Genomic DNA, 8,764 nt, shown 5'->3' on the forward strand with positions numbered 1-8,764 from the left:
AAACATCATTTTTCTCTTTCCAGGGTATATTTCTCTATTTGAAGTTTGGTTAATAATTGTGATCACTCACTGTATATATTCTGTTAAATTTTTCCCTAACAGTATTTCTAGTGATTACATCAAGAAATGACCAGGTCTTAAATTTCCTTGAACATGTTACTTACTATGTGTTATGGGAATTCAACAGTAATCAAATAAGATGCCAATATGGGCTTCTGCTGATTGATGTATGCAGACTAGGTTCACAACCAAAGAAAAGTGATGGATAATATTTATTTTTTAAAAAATCTTCTTAAATCCAACAACAAACTGGCTAGAAAAGACTGTAAGAAATACTCTGGTCAAAAACTAACAGGGAGCCAGGACATGGAAGCAACCTAGATGTCCATCAGCGGATGAATGGATAAGAAAGCTGTGGTACATATACACAATGGAGTATTACTCAGCCATTAAAAAGAATACATTTGAATCAGTTCTAATGAGGTGGATGAAACTGGAGCCTATTATACAGAGTGAAGTAAGCCAGAAAGAGAAACACCAATACAGCATACTAACGCATATATATGGAATTTAGAAAGATGGTAACAATAATCCTGTGTATGAGACAGCAAAAGAGACACTGATGTATAGATCAGTCTTATGGACTCTGTGGGAGAGGGAGAGGGTGGGGAGATTTGGGAGAATAGCATTGAAACATGTATAATATCATGTATGAAACAAGTCTCCAGTCCAGGTTCGATGCACGATACTAGATGCTTGGGGCTGGTGCACTGCGACGACCCAGAGGGATGGCACAGGGAGGGAGGAGGAAGGAGGGTTCAGGATGGGGAACATGTGTATACCAGTGGCGGATTCGTGTTCATATATGACAAAACCAATACAATATTGTAAAGTTAAAAAAAAAAAAAAAAACTAATAGGGAAGAGAAAGGATGAACAACAAAGTCCTACTGTGTAGCACAGGGCACTATATTCAAACCCTGGGACATAGCATAATGGAAAAGAATAAAAAAGACTGGATATTAAAAAAAATAATATATATAAATGTATGGATGTATAACTAAGTCACTTTGCTGTACAGAAGAAATTAACACAACATTGTAAATCAATTACAATTCAATTAAAAAAAAAAACTAAAAGGTAACAGGCAGGGAAGAGAGAATACTGATTCTGCTTCCATTTTGAGGGCATGCACTGAACTGGGTGAACAGGATCTTTGATATGCATGCCTTCTGAGACTAGGGTAGAGAAGATATAATCCAGGGTGTGAACAGACTATGGAGCTAGGACCCAAGGCATACAACCTCAATGGAAAAATGTACTAGAATAAACTCTATCTCCCAAGGGATGGCAAAGATAATTGTCAATGTGTGAAAGAAGAAAAAAAAAGTTGTAACAAAAAATAATCCCATACTAGTCAATAAAACAAGTCTCAACAAGTTTCAAAAGAATGTATCAGACAGATCACATATCTTGGGAACCAATTAACAAAATAATAGCTAGAAATATACCATAGTTGAAAATAAAGAACTACACTTCTAAATAACTAATTAGTCAAAAAAATTATAACAGTAATTAAGAAATTAGGCAATATTTAGAACTAAACAATAATGAAAATTATACATATCAAAGTTTTTGGTATGCTGCTAAAACAATAAGTAGGAAGGAAAGTCACTCAGTTGTGTCCGACTCTTTGCGACCCCATTGACTGTAGCCAATCCTCTGTCCATGGGATTTTCTAGGCAATAGTACTGGAGTGGATTGCCATTTCCTTCTCCAGGGGATGTTCCCGACCCAGGGATGGAACCCAGGTCTCCTGCATTGTAGACAGGCGCTTTACTGTCTGAGCCACCAGGGAAGTCTTAAAACAGTAAGTAGAGACATATAACTCCTGTTGCACCAATTAGGAGTGAAAAAGAGCTACACATTATTGAACAAAGAATTCCAATTTAAGAAATTAGGAAAAGAATAGTAAAATAAATCCAAAGAAAGATGGAGATAAGAAGTAACAAAGATAAAAGCAGAAATTAAAAATAAGAAAACTAATTCACAATAATGAAAATTAACAAAATTTGTTTCTTTGAGATTAGTAAAATTGACAGATCTCTAATTTCACCGATAAAGAAAAAAAGAGAAGAGGTACAAACAATCAATTTTGAGCCTCCCAGGTGGCGCTAGAGGTAAAGAACTTGCCTGCCAACGCAGGAGATGTAAGAGGCATGGGTTCAATCCCAGAGTTGGGAAGATTCCCTGAAGGAGGGCATGGCAACCCATTCCAGTATTCCTGCCTGGAGAATCCCATGGACAGAGGAGGCTGGTGGGCTACAATCCATAGGGTAGTAAAAGTCAGACACAACTGAAGCAAATTACCATGCATGTACAAAAAAAAAAAAATATTAGAAATGAAAAAGGAAATATATCAATAGATACTATAGACATTATAAAAAGATATACGCTAATAAATTTTAAAACTTAAACGAAAAAGACAAATTCCTAGAAAATTAAAACTTAACCAAAACTGACTCAAGAAGAAATGAAATATCTGAATCCTCCCAAAGAAATTAGTTTAATGACTAAAAACACTCCTATGTTTTTAATAAACACTCCTATGTTTTAAGAATAATGAGTTCATCTTTAAAGCCTCTAGGCTTTGGGGTAGAGACAGGGATCAAGACCATCCCCATGGAAAAGAAATGCAAAAAAGCAAAATGGCTGTCTGGGGAGGCCTTACAAATAGCTGTGAAAAGAAAAGAAGTGAAAAGCAAAGGAGAAAAGGAAAGATATAAGCATCTGAATGCAGAGTTCCAAAGAATAGCAAGAAGAGATAAGAAAGCCTTCCTCAGGGATCAATGCAAAGAAATAAAGGAAAACAACAGAATGGGAAAAGACTAGAGATCTCTTCAAGAAAATTAGAGATACCAAGGGAACATTTCATGCAAAGATGGGCTTGATAAAGGACAGAAATGGTATGGACCTAACAGAAGCAGAAGATATTAAAAAGAGATGGCAAGAATACACAGAAGAACTGTACAAAAAAGATCTTCACAACCCAGATAATCATGATGGTGTGATCACTGACCTAGAGCCAGACATCCTGGAATGCGAAGTCAAGTGGGCCTTAGAAAGCATCACTACAAACAAAGCTAGTGGAGGTGATGGAATTCCAGTTGAGCTATTTCAAATCATACAAGATGATGCTGTGAAAGTGCTGCGCTCAATATGCCAGCAAATTTGGAAAACTCAGCAGGGGCCACAGGACTGGAAAAGGTCAGTTTTCATTCCAGTTCCAAAGAAAGTAAATGCCAAAGAATGCTCAAACTACTGCACAATTGCCCTCATCTCACAAGCTAGTAAAGTAATGCTCAAAATTCTCCAAGCCAGGCTTCAGCAATACATGAACCATGAACTTCCAGATGTTCAAGCTGGTTTTAGAAAAGGCACAGGAACCAGAGATCAAATTGCCAACATCTGCTGGATCATAGAAAAAGCAAGAGAGTTCCAGAAAAACATCTATTTCTGCTTTATTGACTATGCCAAAGCCTTTGACTGTGTGGATCACAATAAACTGTGGAAAATTCTGAAAGAGATGGGAATACCAGGCCACCTGACCTGCCCCTTAAAAAACCTATATGCAGGTCAGGAAGCAACAGTTAGAACTGGACATGGAACAACAGACTGGTTCCAAATAGGAAAAGGAATACGTCAAGGCTGTACATTGTCACCCTACTTATTTAACTTCTATGTAGAGTACATCATGAGAAACGCTGGGCTGGAAGAAGCACAAGCTGGAATCAAGATTGCTGGGAGAAATATCAATAACCTCAGATATGCAGATGACACCATCCTTATGGCAGAAAGTGAAGAGGAACTAAAGAGCCTCTTGATGAAACTTAAAGAGGAGAGTGAAAAAGTTGGTTTAAAGCTCAACATTCAGAAAACGAAGATCATGGCATCTGGTCCCATCACTTCATGGAAAATTGATGGGGAAACAGTGGCAACAGTGTCAGACTTTATTTTTCTGGGCTCCAAAATCATTGCAGATGGTGACTGCAGCCATGAAATTAAAAGATGCTTACTCCTTGGAAGGAAAGTTATGACCAACCTAGATAGCATATTGAAAAGCAGAGACATTACTTTGCCAACAAAGGTCCGTCTAAGTCAAGGCTATGGTTTTTCCTGTGGTCATGTATGGATGTGAGAGTTGGACTGTGAAGAAGGCTGAGCGCTGAAGAATTGATGCTTTTGAACTGTGGTGCTGGAGAAGACTCTTGAGAGTCCCTTGGACTGCAAGGAGATGCAACCAGTCCATTCTGAAGGAGATCAGCCCTGGGATTTCTTTGGAAGGAATGATGCTAAAGCTGAAACTCCAGTACTTTGGCCACCTCATGCGAAGAGTTGACTCATTGGAAAAGACTCTGATGCTGGGAGGGATTGGGGGCACGAGGAGAAGGGGACGACAGAGGATGAGATGGCTGGATGGCATCACTGACTCGATGGACGTGAGTCTGGGTGAACTCCAGGAGTTGGTGATAGATAGGGAGGCCTGGCGTGCTGCAATTTATGGGGTCACAAAGAGTCGGACACGATTGAGCGACTGAACTGTTGCATAGCAATAGATAACCACTCATTATCTATATTTGTTATAAAGGGGTCTAGGTAAATATTTAATGATACTAGAGAATTATTGTTTTCATTGTCATATGTTTCTAGAAATTTTTTTTATTTCCTTTTTGATTTCTTCCATAACCTGTTGGTTATTTAGGAATGTATTCCTTAATCTCCATGTGTTTGTGTTTCTTACAATTTTTTTTTCCTTGTAATTTATATCTAGTCTCATAGCATTGTGGTCAGAGAAGATGCTTGATATGATTTCAATTTCCTTAAATTTACTGAGTTTGATTTGTGACCCAAGATGTGGTCTATCCTGGAGAATGTTCCATGTGCACTTGAGAAGAAGGTGTATTCTTCTGCATTTGGATGGAATGTCCTGAAGATATCAATGAGATCCATCCCATATTATGTATCATTTAAGACTTGTGTTTCCTTATTAATTTTGTGTTTTGATGATCTGTCCATTGGTGTGAGTGGGGTGTTAAAGTCTCCCACTATTATTGTGTTACTGTCAATTTCTTCTTTTATGTCTGTTAGTGTTTGTCTTATGTATTCAGGTGCTCCTATGTTGGTGCATAGGTATTTACAGTTGTCTTCCTCTTGGATTAATTCCTTGATCATTATGTAGTGTCCTCCCTCTTATTATCTTCTTTATTTTAAGGTCTATTTTGTCTGATATGAGATTGCTACTCCAGCTCTCTTTTGCTTCCCATTTGCATGGAATATATTTTTCCATCTTCTCACTTTCAGTCTGTGTGTTTTTAGGTCTGAAGTGGATTTCTTGTAGACAGCATATATATGGGTCTTGTTTTTGTATTCTCTCAGCCAGTCTGTGTCTTTTGGTTGGAACATTTAATCCATTTACATATAAAGTAATTATTGATATATATGTTCCTTTTGCCATTTTCTAATTGTTCAGGGTTGATTTTGTAGATCTTTTTCTTCTCTTATATTTCTTGACTATATAAGTCCCTTTAACATTTGTTGAAAAGATGGTTTGGTGGTACTGAATTCTCTTAACTTCTGCTTGTCTGAAAAGCTTTCTATTTCTCCATCAATTTTGAATGAGATCCTTGCTGGGTACAGTAATCTTGGTTGTAGATTTTTTTTCCCTTTCAGTACTTTAAATATATCCTGCCATTCCCTTCTGGCCTGCAGAGTTTCTGCTGAAAGATCAGCTGTTAAATGTATGGGGTTTCCCTTGTATGTTACTTGTTGCTTTTCCCTTGCTGCTTTTAATATTATTTCAATGTGTTTAGTCTTTGTTAGTTTGATTAAGTATGTGTCTTGGCATGTTTCTCCTTGGGTTTATCCTGTATGGGGCTATTTGTGCCTCTTGGACTTGATTGACTATTTCCTTTTCCATGTTGGGGAAATTTTCAAATATAATCTCTTCAAAAATTTTCTCATACCCTTTCTTTTTCTCTTCTTCTGGGACCCCTATAATTCGAATGTTGGTATGTTTGATATTGTCCAAGAGGTCTCTGAGACTACCCTCAGTTCTTTTCATTCTTCTTACTTTATTCTGCTCTTCAGAAGTTATTTCCACCATTTTCTCTTCCAGCTCACTGATTCGTTCTTCTGCTTCAGATATTCTGTATTGATTCCTTCTAGATATTTTTAATTTCAGTAATTGTGTTGTTCATCTCTTTGTTTATTCTTTAAATCTTCTAGGTCTTTGTTAATTGATTCTTGCATTTTCTCCATTTTGTTTTCAAGGTTTTTGATCATCTTTACTATCATTATTCTGAATTCTTTTTCAGGTAGTTTGCCTATTTCCTTTTCATTTATTTGGACTTCTGTATTTCTAGTTTGTTCCTTCATTGGTGTAGTATTCTCTGCCTTTTCATTATTTTTTTTTAACTTATTGTGTTTGAGGTCTCCTTTTCTCAGCCTTTAAGATTGAATTCTTTCTTCCTTTTGGTTTCTGCCCTCCTAAGGTTGGTCCAGTGGTTTGTGTAAGCTTCATATAGGGTGAGATTTTTGTGTCGAGACCAGCTCAACAAGTAGGATTTCCGAAAGTGCGATACAGGGGAGAATGAGAAACAAGACACAAGAATTCAATGAAAAGCGAGGATCCGGTGACCAACACCACTCCAAGGTGAAGGTGCCGAAATGGAATCCAAGCCAGCTTTATTATACTCTCAGCTTTGAAGGAAACAATGTGCAGGGAGTTAAGCTATAACTCACGTGGCCTTCAGGGCCAAAGAACAAAGTGATCATTAATCACTGAGTAACTAAGAAACAGTAATCAATAACAAATCAGTAACTAAGACTAATATTCTTATCTACAGATTTTCCACCAGATATGTAAAACGTGTGACTCTGAGATGCCAGTTGGGAAACAGTCTGGGTTGGTTTTCTGACCCCAGGATCATATATTGTTTTCAAGATTATGAACTGTTCCCTCTGGACTTGTTCCAAGAGTCTCATGCTTTACAGCATTCAGTTTATCAATAATTATAAATTTCTTTTGCGCCCTTGCTGAGGCCTGGTTTTCTTTTATTCTTCCTGTCTCCTACATTTGTGCTGAGTGTTTTTGTTTGTTTTTCCTCTGATGGGCAAGGCTGAGTGAGGTGGTAATCCTGTCTCTTGATGACTGGGTTTGTATTTTTGTTTTGTTTGTTGTTTAGACGAGGCTTCCTGCACAGGGTGCCACTGGTGGCTGGGCGATGCTGGGTCTTGTATTCAAGTGGTTTTGTTTGTGTGAGTTCTCACTATTTGATACTTCTGGTGGGCTGCCGTCTAAGGGGTTGCACAGAGTCGGACACGACTGAAGCGACTTAGCAGCAGCAGCAGCAGGGTTAGGTCTCTGGTGGCCTAGGGTCTTAGAGTCAGTGTTCCCACTCCAAAGGCTCAGGGCTTGGTCTCTGGTCAGGAACAAAGATTCCACAAGTGCTTTGTTATGGCATTAAGTGAGATTAAAACAAATAACCAAAATGAAAAACCAAACATGAACCCCAGACAAATGGTAGTTACAAAATCAGGCAAATAATAATTAAAATAATGGAGTAGACACATATACACCCATAAGCAAAGTCAAAACAGTCCGACAAAAATAAAGTATGGTAGATTGACCCAGTGAACAAAGGAAACCAGGAATTATATCTACCAGTTAAGAATGAAACTAACTAAAGCACAAACTGGAAAATAAAACTAAAGCAAGGTGCCAATTGGGGAATAAAGGAATGAAAATAAAACTAACAAATATGTTGAGAATAAAGGACAGAAAGAAAAGAAATAGATATAGAAAAGAAAAGAATAGATATGCAAAGTTAAATAGAGGTTCATGAAGATTTATATACATTAAAGACTAACTGCATGGGGGAAAAGAACAGTAGGAAAAGCAAACAAAGGAATAAATGTAGAAAAAATAATAATAGGTTTTTAAAAATTAAAAAATAAAGTTAAAAAAAAGAAGAAAAAAAAGGAAAGAAAACTCCACAGAACTGCAAAAGCCCAACGTAGAGGCAGAGGATTAAACCAACAATAAAAAATGTGACTGAAGAAAAAAACAAAAGTTCAAAAGTTTAATTAGATTTCATAGTGACAATAAAATCAACAACTACAACAGAGGGGGTTCCTCCCTGAGCTCAAATGGTAAAGAATCTGCCTGCGATGCAGGAGCCCAGGGTTCAATCCCTGGGTTAGGAAGATCTGATGGAGAAAGGAATGGCAATCCACTCCAGTATCCTTGCCTGGAGAATTCCATGGACAGAGAAGCCTGGTGGGCTACAGTTTGTGGGGTCACAAAGAGTTGGACATGACTGAGTGACTAATATTGCATAGGAACCTGGAATGTTAGGTCCATGAATCAAAGCAAATTGGAAGTAGTCCAACAGGAGATGGCAAGAGTGAACATCGACATTTTAGGAATCAGTGAACTAAAATGGACTGAAATGGGTGAATTTAACTCAGATGACCATTATATCTACTACTGTGGGCAAGAACCCCTTAGAAGAAATGGAGTAGTCATCATACTCAACAAAAGAGTCCGAAATGCAGTGGTACTTGGATGCAATCTCAAAAAAACTAATGATTTCGTTTCCAAGGCAAACCATTCAATATCACAGTAATCCAGTAATCTATGCCCTGACCAGTAATGCTGAAGAAGCTGAAGTTGAACGGTTCTATGAAGACCTACAAGACCTTCT

This window comes from Bos indicus, chromosome 9 (assembly GCF_029378745.1).
Source record: "Bos indicus isolate NIAB-ARS_2022 breed Sahiwal x Tharparkar chromosome 9, NIAB-ARS_B.indTharparkar_mat_pri_1.0, whole genome shotgun sequence".
Lineage (NCBI taxonomy): Eukaryota > Metazoa > Chordata > Mammalia > Artiodactyla > Bovidae > Bos > Bos indicus.